This window comes from Apodemus sylvaticus, chromosome 13, assembly GCF_947179515.1.
Source record: "Apodemus sylvaticus chromosome 13, mApoSyl1.1, whole genome shotgun sequence".
Classification (NCBI taxonomy): domain Eukaryota; kingdom Metazoa; phylum Chordata; class Mammalia; order Rodentia; family Muridae; genus Apodemus; species Apodemus sylvaticus.
In genome coordinates, this window is record NC_067484.1 from 9,221,598 (window position 1) to 9,242,632 (window position 21,035).

A 21,035-nucleotide genomic window follows, 5' to 3' on the forward strand; every position below is an offset into this window, starting at 1 on the left:
CCTTGTCTGGTCCCTGATTTTAGTGGGATTGCTTCAAGTTTCTCTCCATTTAACTTGATGTTGGCTACCAGTTTGCAGTATATTGCTTTCACTATATTTAGGAATGGGCCTTTGATTCCCAATCTCTCCAATACTTTTATCATGAAGGGATGCTGGATTTTGTCAAAAGCCTTTTCAACATCTAATGAAATGACCATGTGGCTTTTTTCCCTTTAGTTTGTTTATGTAGTAGATTACATTGACTGATTTCCATATATTGAACCAACCCTGCATTCCTGGGATGAAGCCTACCTGATCTTGTTGAATTATAATTTTTTTGCATTCTTTGATTTGGTTGGCCAGGATTTTCTTCAGTATTTTTGCATCAATGTTCATGAGGGAGATTGGTCTGAAGTTCCCCTTCCATGTTTGGCCTTTGGTTTAGGTATAAGCATTATTGTAGCTTCATATAATGAGTTGGGTAGTGTTCCTTCAGTTCTATTTCATGGAAAAGTTTGAAGATTATCAGTAGTAACTCTTCTTTGAAGATGTGATAGAATTCCCCACTAAACTCATCTTGTCTTGAATTTTTTTTTGATGGGAGAATATTAATGACTGCTTCTATCACCTCAGGATTTATGGGACTATTTAGATGATTTATTTGGTCCTGTTTTCACAGTGGCAACTAGTATGTATCTAGAAATTTTTCCATTTCATCCAGGTTTTCAAACCTTGTTGAGTATAATCTCTTGTAGTAGGATCTGATGATTTTTTTTAATTTCCACAGTTTCTGTTTTTATGTCTTTCTTTTCATTTCTGACTTTATTGATTTGGATACTTTCTCTGTGCCCTCTGGTTAGGCTGAATAAGGGTTTATCTATCTTGTTGATTTTTTTCAAAGAACCAGCTCCTTGTTCTGTTGATTCTATAGTTCTTTTTGTTTCTGTTTGGTTGATTTCAGCCCAAAGTTTGATTATTTCCTGCTGTCTACTCTTTTTGTGGGTATTTGTTTCCTTTTGTTCTAGAGTTTTCAAGCCGTTAGTGTAAGCTCTCTCCATTCTCTTTTTGGAGGTACTCAGAGCTATGAGTTTTCTTCTTAACACTTTGTTCATTGTGTCCCATAAATTTTGTTATGATGTGTCTTCATTTTTGTTAAATTCTAAGAAGTCTTTAATTTCTTTCTTTATTTCTTCCTTGACCAATCTATCATTGAGAAGAGCATTGTTCAAGGTCCATGTGTATGTTTGTTTTCCATTACTTTTGTTTGAGCTTAAGACCAGCCTTAGGCCATGGTGATCTGATAAGATACATGGAATAATTTTAATATGTCTGTATCTGTTGAAGCCTGTTTTGTGACCAATTATATGGTCAGTTTTTGAGAAGATACCATGAGGAACTGAGAAGAAGGTATATTCTTTTGCTTTAGGGTGGAATATTCTATAAATATCTGTTAATTCCATTTGGCCCACAACTTCAGTTAGTTTTACTAATGGAAATAATAATATTTCTATTTAGCTTTTGATTCCATTATTTGTCCATTTTTGAGAGTGGGGTGTTGAAATATCCTGCTATTATTGTGTGGGGCACAATATGTGTTTTGAACTTTAGTAAAGTTTCTTTTATGAACGTGGGTGCCCTTGTGTTCAGAGCATAGATGTTCAGAATTGATAGTTTATCTTGGTAAACTTTTCCTTTGAACAGTATGAAGTGTCCCTCCTTGTCTTTTTTGACAACTTTTTGTTTAAAAGTCAATTTTATCAGATATAAGGATAGCTAATCCAGCTTGTTTCTTGGGACCATTTGCTTGGAAAAATGTTTTCTAACATTTGACTCTTAAATAGTGACTGTCTTTGTCACTGAGGTGGGTTTCTTGTATTCAGCAAAACTTTGGGTCCTGTTTATGTATACAGTTTGTTAGTCTATGTCTTTTTATAGGAGAATTGAGACCATTGATATTAAGAGATATTAAGGAAATGTGATTGTTGCTTACTGTTATCTTCTTAGTTAAAAGTGAAGTTTGGGTTGTGTATCTATGTTCTATTGGGTTTGTGGAAAGATTACCCTTTGGATTTTTCTAAGTTGTGGTTTCCTCCCTTGTGTTGGTATTTTCCAAGCATTATCATTTGCAGAGCTGGATTTGTGGAAAGATATTGTATAAATTTGCTTTTTCCATGGAATGTCTTGTTTTCTCCATCTATGGAAATTGAAAATTTTGCTGGGTATAGTAGTCAGGGCTGACATTTATGTTCTCTTAAGGTCTGTATGACATCTTCCCAGTCTCTTCTGGCTTTCATAGTCTCTGGTGAGAAGTCTGATGCAATTCTGATAGGTCTGCCTTTATATGTTACTTAAACTTTTTCTCTCATTGCTTTTAATATTCTTTCTTGTTTATTACATTTGGTGTTTTGATTATTATGTGATGGGAGGTATTTATGCTCTGCTTCAATCTGTTTGGTGTTCTCTGGGCTTCTTGTATGTTCATGGGTATCTCTTTGTTTAGGTTAGGGAAGTTTTCATGTATAATTTTGTTGAAGATATTTACTGGGCCTTTAAGATGTAAATCCTCACTTTCTTCTATACCTATAATCCTTAGGTTTGGTCTTCTCATTGTGTCCTGGATTTCCTGGATGTTTTGTGTTACAAGCTTTTTGAATTTTGCATTCTCTTTGACTGTAGAGTCAATGTTTACTATGGCATCTTCAGCATCTGAGATTCTTTCTTCTATCTCTTGTATTCTGTTGTTGATGTTTGCATCTATAACTCCTGAATTATTTCCAAGGTTTTCTATCTTCAGAGATGTCTCACTTCATGATTTCTTTATTGACTCTATTTCCAGTTTTATATCCTGGATAGTTTTGTTCAGTTCTTTCACTTGTTTGTTTTTTCCTGAAATTCTTTAAGGAATTTTTGTGTTTCTTCTTTAAGGGCTTCTGCATGTTAACCCATGTTCTCCCATAATTCCCAATGGGATTTTTGTATTGCCTCTTTAAGGGCATCTACCTGTTGACTCATGTTCTCCTGTATTTCTTTAAGAGATTTTGTGTTTCCTCTTTAAGATCCATATTCTGTTGTATTTCTTTAAGGGATTTTTGTGCTTCTACCTCTTTACCTTTATTCTCCTGTATTTCTTTCAGGGAGTTATTTATGTCCTTCTTGAAGTCCTCCATTTAGCAATATGATATATGATTTTAAATTTAGCTCTTGCTTTTCTGATGTGATGGAGTATACAGGACTTGCTGTTGTGGGAGAACTTGGTTCTGTTAGTGCCATGTTGCCTTGGTAATGATCTTGTGTTTGCCTTTGGCTATCTTGCTATCTCTGGTGTTAGCTGGTCTTGTTGTCTGTATCTTCTCTGTCCTGCAGGCCTGTGTTTCGGTACTCCTGGGATTCCCTTTCTCTCCAATGCCCTGCAAACAGCTGGTTCTCCAGGAAGTATCAGGTGATTGGGGTCTCTCCTGTGACAGACTTAGCAAGGGTCGAATGCCCTGCAGGCTGCTATTTCTCAAATGTTCTGCTGCTGCTGGATCTCAAATGCTCTGCTGATGCAGGTTCTTAAATGCCCTGCCTCTACTAGTTTGAATGCTCTACTGGTGTCAATTTTCGAATGACCTGCTCCTGCCAGTTCTCTAATGCTCTGATCCTGCCCGTTGTCTAGAGAGAATCAGGAAGTAGGCTTCTCCCTGTGTCATTTAACCTGCTCCTGCCAGTTCTCTAGAGAGTAGCAGGAAGTGGGATCTTCCCTGTGTCAGATGTGGCACGGGTCTCTGAAAGCAGGACTCCATCTAACCTCAGGGTTCCTTGCAGGTCAGATGCTTCCTTGCAGGATAAGTGCCCAGACAGCTGTAGGGCTGCCCAGTTCCTAAGTGCAGAAAGAATCCAGGTGGGCTGTGTCCTGAACGATCTTTCACTCTAGTGTTCCCTGCGATTCTGGCTGAGCTGGCTGCTTGGTCACAGGAGCAAAGACCCTAAATGACATTTTTTTTTCCTTTCAAAGATACATTGCATTTTGTTAAGCCATTAAAAGATTGTTGGCTATTACTATTTTATTTGTACTTAGCTAGTACTGAACTAGTATTCTATCATGAATTGAAACCATGGCCATTGTAACTGTTAATAAAAAATAATAGATAAAACTATTTAACTGGTGTTAGTTTATAATCCAGAGATTTAGGGCATTGTCATTATGGTGTTAAGCATGGTGACAAGTAGGTGCTAATCATGGTGCTAGAGAAATATCTGAGAGTTCCACATCTAGATCCATAGTCAGTATAAAGAGCAAGAACCACTAATCCTGGCTTGAACTAAAAAAAAAAAAAAAAAAAAAAAAAAAAAAACCAAAGTCCTCTTGCAGTGACCCACTTCCTCCAACAAGGCCACACCTCCTAATATTTCCAACAATTGCCTCTCCTGGATGACTAAGCATTACCATTTACTACCCTAGGTGGTGATTCTTACTCAAACCACCTCAACGTAGATAGAACTTCTATGAAGTTTCCTGTTAAAATTTTGTGTTCATTTATATATTTAAAATCTTTTGGAATAGTTTGGTCACATGATGAACATTATTTTAATGTCCTTGTAGCCATCATTTGATTTGCATATTATACTGTCTGAATACTAACAAATATAATCCTTAAAAATATAACAGACAAAGAGTAAGGTTATCTGCTATTCCATATGACATTCAGAATTGGTCTGTCTATCTCTGTGGGGAACTGCATTGTAATTTTGATGGGAATTACATTAAATCTGTAGACTGCTTTTGGCAAGATGGCCATTTTTACTATGTTAATACCACTAGTCCATGATCATGGGAGATATTTCTGTCTTCTCAGTTCTTCAGTATCTTTCTTCAGAAACTTGAAGTACTTGTCATACAGATCTTTCACTTGCTTGGTTAGAGTTATGACAAGATATTTTATATTATTTGTGGCTGTTTTTAAGGGTGTAGTTTCCCTAATTTCTTTCTCAGAATATTTATCCTTTCTATAGAGGAAGACTACCAATTTGCTTGAGTTATTTTTATATCCAGCCACATTGCTGAAGTTATTTATCAGCTGTAGGAATACTCTTGTAGAATTTTTGGGGTTGCTTTGTATACTATCATATCATCCACAAATAATAAAACCTTGATTTCTTCCTTTCCAATATGTATACAGTTGATCTGCTTTTGTTGTGTAATTGCTCTGGCTAGAATTTGGAGTAGTATATTGAATAAATAGGGAGAGACAGGGCAGGTTTTTAAATGCTCATAAATGTAAATCATAAAGAGAAAACATAGGATAAACAGTAACCATGGTAGAATGAAAAGCAACATACTCTGCTATACAAAGCTTTCAAATTTAAAAAAAAAATATCAGGCAGAAAATTTAGAGTATTTTATTGCTAAAATGAACACCTCAATTTAATGAAATTAGAAAATGAAATGTGGTATATGTAAAAAGTAAATCCTCTGGATACCAAACTGAAGATGAGAGTCTCATTGGCAAAGAGGGTTGTTAAAGCTCTCATGGTTTATTCTTTTTATACTTCTGTTTGTTTTTACTTGGTTGAGTTCAGTCCTGAGTGATTATTTCCTGCTGTCTACTATTCTTAGGTATATTTGTGTCTTTTTGTTCTAGAGCTTTCAGGTGTGCTCTTAAGCTGCTAGTATATGCTTGCTCCATTTACTTTTTGGAGGCACTCAGAGCTGTGACTTTTCTCTTAGCACTGCTATCACTGCGTACAGTACATTCTACCTTCATTTTCATTAAATTCTAAAATGTCTTTAATTTCTTTTTTTATTTCTTCCTTGACCAAGTTATCATTGAGTAGAGCCTTGTTCACCTTCCTGTGATAGGATGCATAGGATTATTTCAATCTTCTTGTATCTGTTGAGGTCTCTTTTGTGAACAATCAGATGGTCAATTTTGGAGAAGGTACCATGAGGTGCTGAGAAGAAGGTTATGTTCTGTTGTTTTACGATGAAATGTTTTATATCTGTTAAATCAATTTGGCTCAAATTTTGCTTGGTTTTTTGAGGGTGCTTATTTCTTATATTACTTCCAAATTATTTGTAATTACTCTTTTTACCATCATGTCTTGAAGTATTTTTACATAATGGAATGTCTACATCCAGTTAGCATGCATATTTCTTTTTATTTCCATGCAGATTATCTTTTTCTTTTATAGAATGCATTTTATTCTAAGTACTGAGGGATAAAATTTGGAAAAACAGAAAAGCATGAGACAGGTAAAGTAAAGTGGCAACTCTTATATGGGAACAGATTATTAGCCATGGAATACATTCTTCCTTGTTCTTCTATATGCACATGTAATGTAGAACAAAAGAGATCATGTTGCATATGTTATTTGTAACATGCCCATACACTTAAAAATAAATCATGAAATCAAAGAAATTTAAAGTGATAGTATCAATACATATAACATGTAAGTGAAACTATCACATAGTACTAAAATACAATGTGCTATGTGTGAATAGTTACAGAACATGTATGTCTTTTGCATACATCATAACATCATTCGACAAAAGTACTTTTCTAACACATTATTACAATTACCAGTATATATATATATACATATATATGTGTATATATATATACATATGAATAAATAATATGCATTTATCATGAATAATTTTACAATGTCTCTCTTTTCCAATTTCTTCTTTTTTATTCTATGTATTCTTTTATTACATTTCAAATGATTTCCCCTTTTCTGGGTCCCCACTCCCCACAAGTCCCATAAACCCTCTTCCCTCTCCCTGTTCCTCCATCTACTCCTTCCCACTTCCCTGTTCTGGTATTTCCCTATACTGTTAGCATGCATATTTCTTTACAACACTGTTTTACTTTTGTTCTGAAAGGATCCTCTCAATAATCTTGATGATTTCGGAAATAACTCTTTAGACACTTTAGGGAATGTTTGACAAATGTTCAGCATTTGCTGTCTCTCATATTATTGCCATGCAGAACAAAAATGGCAGAAAATCAGTATCATTTCTAATATCCTGTGTCCAGATATGGCCCCATAGGCTTCTAGTTTCCTATACTTAGTCCCCAAATACAATTTGGTAAAACATTGGAACCTGAAGACATAGAGCCTTAAGGGAGAACGTAAATCATGGAGGTAGGGGCTTAACGTTTCTGCAAAGCATCATTTCAAGCTCATTCTGCTTCCTGACTGCAGATGGAGCTTAGCCAGACACCTCTTGCTCCAGCTTCCAAGCCTTCTTGACCACAAGAAAGCCACCTTAACTTCTTACCGCTTACTATAAATAGGGCTGCTATGAACATAGTGGAGCATGTATCTTTACTACATGCTTGGGAATCCTCTGGGTATATGCCCAGGAGTGGTATAGTGAGGTCCTCCTGTAGTATCACGTCGCTGCCAAATCTGTCCAGCAGAATAAGGGAGACAACACGGGAGACTCTTCTCGAAGCAGTTTATTCAGGAAACCTTACATCAGGAAGCACCCGATCCTAGCCTGCTGCCCCAGTTATATCCAAGCCTGCACCAATCAGCGACTGCCACGAAGGGGCTCATGATAGGATCGAGGTGATAGCCCAAGAGTGGCCTGATATGACGTCAAAGGGTGCATGCACACTTCTCCAGTGCGTAGGTGACTCTCAAAGGGGAACAACAGGATGCAGGGTTGAGTCATGCGAGCTGGCAGCCAGCTGGGGGGGGGGGCATCTTGGGATGGCCACCACACCTGCTCTCCACAGTATCATGTTCAGTTTTCTGAGGAACCACCAGACTGATTTCCAGAGTACTTGTAACAGCTTGCAACCCCACCAGCAGTGGAGTAGTTTTCCTCTTTCTCCATATCCTCACCAGCACCTGTTCAGCCCTATTTATAATAGCCAGAATCTAGACAGAATCCAGATGTACCTCAATGGAGGAATGGATACAGAAAATGTGGTATATATACACAATGGAGTACTATTCAGCCATTAAATACAGTGAATTCATAAAATTCTTAGACAAATGGATGGAATTGGAGAATATCATCCTAAGTGAGGTTACACAATCACAAAAGAACATTCATGGTATGCACTCACTGATAACTAGATATCAACCTAGAAATTTGGAATACCCAAGACACAATTTACATATCAAATGATGCCCAAGAAGAAGGAAGGAGTGGCCCCTGGTCCTGGAAAGGCTCAGTGCAGCAGTGTATGGGAATACCAGGACAGGGAAGCCGGAAGGGGTCGATTGGGGAACAGGGGGAGGGAAGAGGTTTTATGGGACTTTCTGGGAGGGGGGAATCCAGGAAAGGAGAAATTATTTGAAATGTAAATATAAAGTATATGAAATAAAAAAATTAAAAAGAAAACCTTCTCACTGCTTACGTTGCTTACATTTAGAAATTTAGTAATAGCAATAAGAAAAGTATCTGAGCCAGGAAGGAACCCAAAGCCTCCTGAATACCACTACAGTTGTTGACAGCTGCTGACTACAATGGTCAACTTTAACCATTTCTTCTTCTTTTACCCCTCATTCCAACTGAGAAACCTGCCAACCCCAACCTTAGGCTCACATTTTATTTCTCTGATCCAGTCTTGTTTACATATAGAGAAAAATAATAACAAACATTAGCCCACAGACAGAGTATTTTTGCAAGTTACAGTACTATTTTGCAAGATTCCTTTTATATTTGGTCTTGTGAATTTGACCAAGTTCTGCAGGTGGCCAGCTGTTTTCTATTTTCTTTGCTTCTCTCAAACGCATTAATTATTCAGTGAAGTTGCCTGGGAACATTGGGCTTTCTACCCTAAGATTCTAGAAGCACTTCAACTTCTTATAGCATTCACATGTGTTAAGGTTTATTCTTTTTAATAACTTACAAAAGAGTACAGAATATTTTCTTTCTTCCTTCTATCAATCCACTCTTCTACCTCACTTCTAAGTTCCTAACACCCACAATTTATCTTATTTTTCTTTTTCAATTATTGCCTTTTCTAAAAGATAAATTCATACAAACCTAGTTGTGTCAACTTTCAGGCTGAATTCCTTCACTAAACAGTGTCTAAGAGTTTCCTGAGCATATGTTTCTCTACAGCTTATTATTTTATTTTGTGGTCAACCACAATATGGACATTCCAAAATCTGTGTATCTACTGGTTTACTTTCAGTATTCATCACTTATAAGTAAAACTACAGTACCAATAAGTTCTTACATAAATTGACTTTAAAATCATTGGTGAAAATGTTGTGCAATGCTAAGATGCCTAGAGTTTTCTGTATAGCATGAAACTTCCAACCTGACTTCCAAAATTTTGACAGTTTCACATGCCCAAAAATAATGAATGACAGTTTTTATGACTCTGTGCCACATGAGTGACTGGCACTGCCAATTCTTCTGCCTCAGCTTTCCTAATCATGAACAATGTTAAACATCTTCCTATGGGCTTCTCTAGAATAACTATGTATGCCTTCACTGGAAAAAAATCTCTTTGGAATGTGAATCTAATTTTAAATTTAATATTTTACTTTTAATTTTGAATTACAAGAATCTCTTGCCTACCTTTGATTAAACTATCTCATCTGAATGTTTATGGCATGTTCTCTTGTGGTATTGTTTGTTTGTGGTTTTTGTTTGTTTGTTTGTTTGTTTTGTTTGTTTGTTTGTTTTGTTTTTTGAGACAGCGTTTCTCTGTGTACCACTGGTTGTCCCGGAACTCACTCTGTAGATCAGGCTGGCCTCAAACTCAGAAATCCCCCTGCCTCTGCCTCCCAAGTGCTGTGATTAAACGTGTGCACCACCACTGCCCGGCTATGGGATGTTCTTTTAAACTCTACTCTATCCTTTCATTTCCAGGGACATTCAGAAAGTTGATTTTTAATTTTAATATTTCTGAATTATTCTTTTCTTTTTAAAGCTAAATGGCTTTTCTATGGAGTCCAACACATTCCCTAGCCCAGGGTGACATAGAAATTTTTTATTTCATCCTAAAATTATTGTAATTTTTGAATGCATATTACACTCAGGCATACAGAGCTTTAGAGATATATTTTGAAAGAAATGTGAGTCCTGTGTCTATTTTATTATGTTTCTACCTATCCATCTGTAGCATATGGTCATACAATTTTGGTAATACTATTGAGTTCTTTTTGTGACATTTTTAAAAATTAACATGGTTATACTGTTCTTTCTGCTCTGTTCTGGTGGCCTGTATGCCTTCTTTACCAGCCCTTTGTTTCACCTCAATTGTCCAACAAATGGCCTTGACATCTGGTTGACTAACTTCTTCCAGTTTGTTCAACTCCTTAGAAGCGTATGAGCTCTTCTAGATCATTTCCTTATGAACATAATTTTAAGAATCCATTTCCTAACATCTACAGAAGTTTACTGAAAAATAAACTTTTCCAGGTTTGTATCACAGCATTTTTTACAGTGACTTTATAATAAATAATTTCTAAAATTTATCTTCAGCAACAAATTGTATTCTCCTCAAAGTATTGCATTCTTTCAATCAAAGTGGCAAGGCCCTGTTCATTATTTTTTAAAACAGAGGTTCCAAGAAGTGCAAGATAACACTTCCATGTGGAATTCTCTCTAATTATTTAGCTTGCTATTTGCATAATAGCATATCAGTTTTAGAGTTTAATTCCTAAACTTATAAATTCATATATATCATTGTATTTCTTCATATATTTTAATAATATTAGTAATGTAATGTGAATTATAAGTAAATTGAAAAAGCATAAATGTAGAAAGTACAATACAAATGGAAATTAAAACTTTTAACTAAAATTCCATTAAATTAATTGCTGTAAATAGTTACAGTTAGTATTGAGTTGTTCTCTGAATCATAGAGTGCTATTATTTTTGATACATTATACATTACTTTTCTTTCAGGTGATTCCCTGAAAGATGCAGGTAAATCCAAATGCCCATGTCCTTACACAAACAAGCATGTGATCAGCATAATTTTTGTGGCTTTTTGAGATTAGTGAAGACTTGGGTGTTTTATTAGTACAGGGACAGATATTTGCCATGCTAGCCAAGTTTCTTTGGAATTCCACTGTGTGGTCACCATTTGAAAAGATAATGATTTAATTTTACTTATATTAATTTCACAAACAAGCATTTTCAGTGTATTTGACATCAAGTGTGCATTTCTTTCTATTCTTCATGTAATCTAGTTGGCAATGTGTCTTAGAGCACAGTGGCAGGAAAAGGAGCCAGCACCGTGATGACTGTCTAAGCTCCTGATCTGGATGGGATTTGTGGTTCACACACAAGAAGATGTGTTGTGCATGATTCTGGCACTCTTCTTTATACTTAAACAGCACCTTTTCATCAACATTCTTGAGCAAGAACAGACAGAGTTTTGCAAAAGACATAGCTCAAGAAATACTATGTACATAAAAGTTACATAGAGTTTCCAGATATCTTGTATCTTTTCAAGTTATAAAATTATTCTGCATTTTCCTTATTCAAAATGTGGTTTGATCAAGGTGCAAAATTAAAATATTTCCAAACTGGTCTACATCTAATGGCCACCTTTAAATTCACAACTACACTTACCCATTACCTTTGCATTTTTTTTCCTCAATATTATTCACTTTGGTACCTAATTCTAAGCTCCAATGGAATTCTAGTATGTCATGCTCTCAATCATATGCTTATGTTTTAATATTACACTCTGAATATTAATAGGCACTCTGAAGTGAAAATGTGTAGTTTTCTCATTAGAAGTAAGCATGCTACTTAACACTACTGAAGGCTAGAGCATATGGAAGGTTATAAATTCATTCTCATTGTTTATTGTGTAGAAGGAAACATTTCATAAATCTGGTTGTAACCTTGTCTATGTGGAAGAGTTTGCCAACAACAACAACAACAACAACAAAAACCCACTTGCCTCTTTCATTCTTCGTACTTAGAAAAATAGTTCCTTTATGCTTGCTTTTTTTTTAAACCAAAGGTTACCTGTCATATGCTCACATAATAATGTTTAAAAGAGATTGCCAAAAAGTAAAATAAAACACAATAATTTATAGGGAAAGGTTAACACAGCAAGAAAATGCTATTAGTATTCTTTCCTGCAAAGGCACTGTTTCATATTTTCCTCTGATACATAAATATTTTTGCATCTGAAATTCTTTCCAACACTTAATAGCATATAACTCTATTAACTAAGGCTCAATATAGACTATTCATTGGTATGCACAACCATAATCTGGTAAAGAAAAAAAGGTTACCTTTTAGATGAAAAATACAAGATTATAGACCCAGCTCTTCATACTATGAATTTACATCAAATAAGGGGTAACTGAAAGGAGGGGCTGTTTAATATTGGAATGTAAATAGAAATTTAAAAAGGACATGAATAAGGGCGAGATGTACATGGGAGGTTCGGGAAGCAGAAAAGTGAAGGAAAATGTGCTTCAAATCAAATTGTAATCAAATTGTAATCTCAATAATAAATTAAGAGAATGGCACATGAAAAGTGACTTTTCTGGGAAGTTGACATGTTTCTCCATTCATACACATCAGAATGCTGTTAGTCTCAGACCATCACACAGAACTCTACATAAAACGTTTCTCAGAAATTTATGGGGATAGTTCACTAAGACATATACACATGTGCATTTGTTGTAATAGCAGATACTGCAACCAAACCAACTTAGATAAAAGGATTTATTTTGCTTGTCAAAGAACATTACCAACAGAAGTCAGAGTAGGAACCTTAGGAGCTTAAACCAGAAACTATGGAAGAATGCTGCCTGCTGGAATGCTTTGCTGGCAGGCTCAGTCTTTGTGTGTTTGTGTGTGTGTGTGTTTGTGTGTGTGTGTTAGATATTTTCTTTATTTAAATTTCAAATGTTATCCCCTTTCCTTGTTTCCCCTCCAAAACTTTTCCTCCCTGTCCCATCTCCTTTTCCCTGCTCACTAATCCACCCACTCCTGATTCCCTGTCCTGGCATTCCCCTACACTGGGACATCAGATCTTCACAGGATCATGGGCCTCTCCTCTCATTGATGTTTGAAAAGGCCATCCTATGCTACATATGGGAATGGAGACCTGGGTCCCTCTATATGTACTCTTTGGTTGGTGGTTTAATCCTTGGGAGCTCTATAGGTACTGGTTGGTTCATATTGCTATTCCTCCTATGGGATTGCAAACCCCTTCAGCTCCTTGGGCCCTTTCTCTAGCTCTTTCATTGGGGACCCTGTGCTTAGTCCAATGGATGGCTGTGACCATCCACTTTTGTATTTGTCAGGCTTTAGCAAATCCTCTCAGGATACAGCTCTATCAGGCTCCTGTCAGGAAGCACTTGTTGGCATCTACAATAGTGTCTGGGTTTGGATAACTGTCTGTATATGGGACAGTCTCTGGATGGCCTTACATTCACTTTCTGCTCCACATTTTGTCTCTGTATCTCCTCCCATGGGGATTTTGTTGCCCCTTCTAGGAAGGAACAAAGTAGCCATACTTTGGTCTTCCTTCTTGAGCTTCATTTGTTCTGTGAATTGTATCTTGGGTATTCCAAACTTCTGGACTAATAGCCACTTATCAGTGAGGGCATACTATGTTTGTTCTTTTGTGATTGAGTTACCTCACTCAGGATGATATTTTTTAGTGTCATTCATTTGCCAAAGAATTTCATGAAATCATTGTTTTTAATAGCTGAGTAGCACTCCATTGTAAAAAATGTACCACATTTTCAGTATTCATTCCTGTGTTGAGGGACATCTGGGTTCTTTCAAGTTTCTGGCTATTATAAATAAGGCTGATATGAACATAGTGGAGCATGTGTCCTTATTAAATGTTGGAAAAACTTCTGGGTATATGCCCTGGAGTGATACAACTGGGTCTTCTTAGGCATTTTTATAGAGAGTAGCACCACCTGCTTTGGTGATCTGCATGGCTACAAGAGTTTTGTATATAAGTTAACAATCAATACAGATCCTTACAGAAATGTTCAGTTCAGTTTAAATTTGACTTGGCCAAGTCATCTGTAGAGTCTTACTCTTTTTTTTTTTTTTTTTTTTTTTTTTTTTTTTTTTTTTTTGGATAAAGAACTAGTGTTTTATATATGTTAGCCACCCGGGTCAATCTTTCTAGGTCTGTTTTCCTTTGTGGACCTGCATGGAGCAAGAGAAGAAGCAATATTGGTTCAAGAGAGAAGAGTGATATGTGCTCACGAGGTGTGCTGGAAATGACCATGCGACTTTCAGGGGTCATTCTTTTAGCACACATGGTCTCCTAGTCCATGGCCATACCCTGATTCAAACACATTAAAGTAATGACTGTTAGATGACAAATTATTGCCATGACATTAGAATTAATGATGGCACCAGCCCAGCAAGTCATCCAGAAATGGACATGCTTATAGAAATTTGGTCCAAGCAGAAACAGGGTTTTTCACTTAGGGTCTTACTCTTAGAGAGATTCTATGCTGGGTCTAGTAGACAAACTATCTAGATATAACCGCTATATGCATTATACTGTTTATCACTAGAAAAATTAAAAATAGCCCAATTTTAGAGAAATAAATGGAGATATTGATATAAATAAGACAATATACCAGTATACCAGGATAATAACACTTCGTGTTAAATCTATAAGAAATGCCCAAGCCTCCCCTGAGCTTCATGGGCAGTGTCTCCACCACTGGGGAAAGGAGGTGGGAGTGCTACTGACACCTAGTGGACAGAGGCCATCGCTGCTGCTGAATATTACATTGTATGGGAGATGACTCACAACGAATTACTCAGCCATGCTGGTGCACACTGTTGAGGTTAAGAAATACTAACTCAAACACAGCTACCACAGCCACATCATATAATAAAGAAAAACCTTCTCTGAGGAAGTGATCATTAAATGAAAATGCAAAAAAAAAGTATCAATGAAAGAAGTGTAGAACGGAATGGACTTTGGTATCTAAGAGAGAAGTCATCCAGAGCGCAGGCTGTGATGAACTTCTGAATTACTACATTTAACAAGAGTTAGAGATCCCTTGGCAGTTCTTAAAGAGAGAGATTATCTGATTAAGTATTCATTTAAATAAAATCACCATACTTAATGTGATTTTAATGCAACCTGAAATAAAAAAGCAGCACAGTATAACATAATGAGCTGAGTGGCGGGGGGGACGGCATGTAGCACTGTAGAAGAAGCAAAGAGAAGAACTTTTGTAGATGTCTGTGAGGAAAACTATAACACCTCGCCATTGATTTGAATGCAGTGTTTATACAGACAAATCAAGCAGCCAACACATAAATTTGTGATGTATCTACTGTGTGGGAAAGCTGAAGTGGAGGTAGATGCTGTAAGATGGTGAGCCTTACCTAATCTACATGGAAAATGTCAAAGGTACAAAAGCAAATCCCGAAGGTTGTAGCAGAGAACTTTCAAGAGCACAAGCATCTTGAGATCCTGAGAACAGATGTGATCTCATAGGGCAGGGACAAAAGAAAACTCCTTTGAACTTTTAGCCTTTGTGGTTCTTAGGGGAGAACAAAATGTGGGAAATATCTGAATCAAGGACAGTTTGTGGAGGGGTCTGTGGCCAGCAAGGCAACGAAACAAAATGTGGATATCACACAGACACAAATGTTCTCTCCTGACCTAACATGGGAGCTGGTGTAATTATAAAACTCTTTCTGTAGAAATTCTTCTTGTGATTTGGGCCTGTGGCTCAGTCTTGCAGTACCTGCCTAGAAAATCTGTATCTGTTTTGTTAGAGAATAGGTTTATTTATAATATGACTGGTGAAGATTTTGTGGGTGAGACAATATGCCAGGCAAATGAAAAAATTCCAAAGGCATGCAATGTTAATGCAGAGATTATTATGTTTAAGAGACACTAGAGAACATCTGTTACTAGATACATCATGTCAGGCCAACTTGCTTCTTCCAACACACATCTACAATCAAAATTCTTAAAGATGAATTGAAATCAGTGTGTGAGGCCAGTTCTGACAGGATAGTTGCAATTTTGAAAAGACCTCACTGCTCAAACAGAAGTTTATTTTTTGGTGATGACTGAGAGTTTCTGAGGTGACTGATGGAGAGAAGGAGGAGTCCAGTCAAGATGGTGCCTGTACCTGAGCTGATTTGCCATCTAGCTTGGATGTAGAAACCCATGCTGCATAGAAACAGTCAGTATTTTTACCTCTAGGATTTTGATAAATAGGGAGAAAAAATTATGGGAATTCTATGTATCATCATCAAACACATGAAAAGCACATCTATAATAGATGGAAATCGATAGAAAAACATTGATAAAGTCTAGAAACACCAAGACACCAAAAAATTATCTCTGTTGTTTTTATAAATATCTGCATGTATTAAAAATTAAAACACTTTTTAAAAAAGATTATTTTAAAGTGCTCATTTTTATTTGACAGCATTAAAAAGTAGACCTTTAAATTAAACTAATCAAGAAAGAGTCAACAACTGAAAATTTGAAAACAAATTTGCTTGATGTAAATTCAACAGGAATTCAAGGAATTGAAGAAAAAACAGAAAGGAAGTTTATAGAATATTTTTCATGAGTACAGTATTTCAATTAGATTATATTTTCAGTGGGTAGCATTAGTAAATGTAGTATTAAGTTACTCGGATACATTTATAGCACATATTTTCAAAAGTAAGTCCTTATAGAATTAGTTATTGAACATTTTAGAGCTGGTGAAACAAGCCAAGGTGGCAGCGAGGATAGTGGCTCCAGAGTAGTGAAACTGCAAAAGTTCTCTGACATATCTAAAATGTCACAATGTCATATTTAGAAACACATACACCCACCCACACATGCACAATTAAATGGAATAAAACCAGCCATAACTTTGAAAGAGAGCAAAAGGGTGATTGGAAGGCATTGGAGAAGAGAAAGTAAAGACAGAAACGATGCAACTGAATTATAATCTCAAGATATAAAAAAAATTGAAGAAAAATAAAATTACATACAGGTACACTGTGCTAAAATTAGGAGATGCTGACATAAAGGAGAGTTTCATTGAAATCAAATATCATCAAAACAGTGGCTTACTTCTCAGCAGCAACAGTGAAAGCCAAGAGGCAAAGCAATAATTCTATCAGGGTTCAGGATATAAACAACTGTTGGCCTAGAACTGCTCAGCCAGAGAAATTATCTTTATAAAGTTAAGATGAAATAAAGACATTCCTGAAGAAGAAAAACTGAGAGGGTTTAACACGATTCTATTTTCATCGAAAGAACTTATAAAGGTTTGTTATGCCATCAAAGAATATTCCTCCAGTAAATGTCTCAGTGCAAGAACACCAATGAATACACAGTGTAGGTCTCATGCTAAATACAAATTAACACTTAACTTTTAAATGGAAACTATGCTTTTCTAATTTTTATTCATATGAAATGCTGAATATAGTGTCAGGGAAAAATATATATATAATTATAAAATAAATATAGAGAATGCTGCATTTTTAAAGTTTTTACTCCAGGATAAGAATACATATGTACACATTAAAGTCATACTAAATCAAACTTGGATGCAGATATTTTAGTTATAGCAAAATACACTGTACACAAATGAAAAATTACAGATAAAATAACTAAGGAAATTAATATACAGAAAGTGCATTAATCTAAAATTTCCAAAGAAAACAAAGGCATGATAATGTTTTAGAAACAAATGAAAGCCACAGCAATCAAGGTATTCACTAAAAGTTCCACCCAGGTCCATTACAGGTTCTTTAGGTACCACCAGCAGATAGTCGAATTTCCACACTTTATTTATTTCCCTAGCCGCTGCCATTTGGGGAGCATAGGGAGACTTATTGAACAGTCTGGCTTTTTCCTTATCTCATTCCCACACATATCCCCTTCTTCCCATAAGAAACGATTAATGATAAAACTTTTCTAGTGAAAATAATGTCTCACTATTGTATTCTAGAATGCTCATCTGACTTAAGTCGAGAAAACAATTGCTGAAAATGTGTTACAAAAACCTTTATCAGTGAAGACAGGCATCCTTGAGGCTCTCCGTGACAGTGTCTGAAGGAATTTCAGGAACAATGCAGGTGCTGGTTCGAGACTCTGAAGGACTTCGGAGGAGAAGCAGAAGGAAGGAGAAATAATTATTAAGCATACATATGTATATATTAATTGAAATTAATTTTTCCATACAATATATTCTTATTTCAGTTCTCCTTTCTCATCTTCCCCACACATCCAACCTCAGGCCTTTTTATCCCCTCTCTCTCTCTCTCTTTAGAAAATAAACAGTCAATGAATAAAAAACAAAGATTAAAAAAGAAAAAGAACAACAAGCACATACATGTGTACAAACTAGAAACAAAGGAAACAAACCCCATACAAAAAAATAAAATATGAAGCTACAATAGGCAAGCAAAACATCAACAACAAACAAATACAAACAAAACCAACAAACCAGTAAGATAATAAATGCCGAAGCAAAGCCACGTGAAAAGAAAACAAAACAAACAAAAATAAACCATGGAGTTCATTTTGTTTTGACCATGGACTGTTGGGGATGGGTCCTAGCCCTATGTTAGTTAATACAACCAGTGAGAATCATTGAAGAAAAGGAATTGTTTCTTTGAAAATGTGTTTCAGATATATACAACTGTTTGTTTGGGGATGAAAACTTGTGTCCACTTCCCCCTCTCAGAATTGTTTCTTTGAAAATGTGTTTCAGATATATACAACTGTTTGTTTGGGGATGAAAACTTGTGTCCACTTCCCCCTCTCAGAATTAGGAACACTTCTGGCATGAACCTGTACAGGACTTGTGCATACTGACACTTCTCTGTGATTTCATATGTGTTTCAGGACAGTTTGTTTTGAAGACATTGACCTTGGTGTGAACCATCCTTCTGACTCCACCCATCTCTACCTCCTTTTCTGCATAGCTACCTGAGATCCTGGAGGAAGTGTTTTATGAAGACATCCCGTTTAGTTCCGATGTTTCACAGTCTCTCTCTCTCTGCCTATTCTCTAGCTGTGGGGCTCCGTGTTACCTACTTTAGTAAACATTATTGATGTTTGTCAGGAGGAAAAGGACTAGATCAGAAAGCAATAGTGAAAGCCATGGAAATATGACTGCTGCAGAGCCAAGTTTCTAGAAGGAATGGGCAGGGTAAATCCCAGGAGTCAGCCCTAATGAACTCCATATCCTGCCAATACCAACACAAGTAGTATGTAAAAACAAAGAATGTTTATTCAATTAAATTTCCTATGTGCAGGGGTCTCCCCATTCAGGAATGGAGACCTCTAGTAGACTTGCAGGCTCAACTTTTATCATCAGTTAGGGGAATTCCATGGAGGGGTATGTACACTTTTACCTTAATTGGTTAGCTTTGTCTCTAGAAGTCTGTCTGATTATACAATTAATTGGTTAGGCTCTAGAGCCTTCCCATGAGGTTGCTTACTCATTCTAGCTACCCATTCTTACCGCAGGCCAGATGACAAGGTGTCCTTACATTGACGTTGACTGCCTGCGGCTGTGGTTGGCTGACCATAGGTGACTGCATCTAGGTTCTCATTTCCGGGAAACAGAAACTTAGTCTCCCTAATTGCCTGTTTGCAGCCTGTCATAGTCAGCCTAGCTCTGGCTAACTCAGACCTCTCGAAACTAGTGACAGTGAATGAAGAACTCTGGATAAGAACTGAGGCTATTTTGAGAAATTCATGTATCTGGACAGATAAAAACCATTACTTAACTCATCAGAATCTCTTCAACCTTTCAAAATTGGAGAAATAGTTTATAGTCACTTTTTACAAAAAGTCATTATTCTGGTGTCAGAAGAAAGATGACAGATTTATCTGGGATAATTATAGACTGATACAAATTCAATGTCAACCAAAACTTGGCTCTACCTACAAATACACTTAGAGCTGGCATATTGCTAATATAGAAAATATAAAGGAGCTGTAGAATGATCAATGAGTCAGTTATGGGCTCTGTTTACTTCAGTCTGGGAAGGAGATCAGAAAGTCTATGAAGACATGGAAAGGGATATACTACACATTTTCAGTAACCACGTGACAAATCTCATGGATAGAGCCAGGTATTTTGTTCTGCATGCCATAATGTTAAACTTTATTTCTGATCTAACATTCTGACTGAGAAAGAAAACAAAAAATACTGAAATGGATCTCTCATGATTAAATGAAGATTGAAGTAGACACACAGAGGCAATTAGAATGGAGACCTTGAAAAATCACAGCGAGTTTTACAATCTTAGACCCCAGCATGTCTAATAATTTTGTTGGTTTTAGTGATCAGGCCCTGCTTTACAAAAGTACCAGTAACTGTTTTACTTCACCCATGATAGGAGGTGTCATATGTATCTAGGAATAATTTTCTAGTTCATATGTTAACATTTTTTTGAGAAAAAAATCAAAGATTGAGCTGCAGTGAGAGACAAATAAGAGTAAGCTGGAAATCTGGATATTAAAAGAACAAGAAAATAATACAAAATATTTTAAAGTAAACAAGACATATCTAATAGCATTAAGGTCAAAGGAGAAACCACAGAAGGATTTGCATGATTGTTTCATTTAAGCTGAATTATGAACATGGCACATATAAATTATGGTCAAAAGTATCCCCTTTTGATTGCCAGGCTCACAAAATATGGAATAAAACTAGAAACAAATAATAACACAACTGTAACAATAAGGCTTATATATAAAATAAATATTTTCTATTAAATGACAAGAAAAATTGAAGTGAATGTTGCAATATTTAGGGTTAGAGAAGAGAAACTGGGGGCTGAAGGGATGGCTCAGCATTCTATCACATTCCACTCTTGCAGTGGACCAGAGTTCAGTTCCAGTAACTAGACCCCGTAGATAGCACTCATGTGTGACTTCAGTTCCAGGGGATCTGCTCCCTCCTCTCTACATTAGCACCTGCGCTCATGTGAAAATACTCACACAGAGATACACAAAACACAGGTGTGCACTTAATTAAAAGGAAAACAGAAACTGAAATGTTTGAGGATGTAATTATGCTGGTGGAGTACATACTTTATAAGCTGCAGTAAGTCCTACTTTAAGTCTCCTAAACTGTAGAAATCTGGCTGTAGA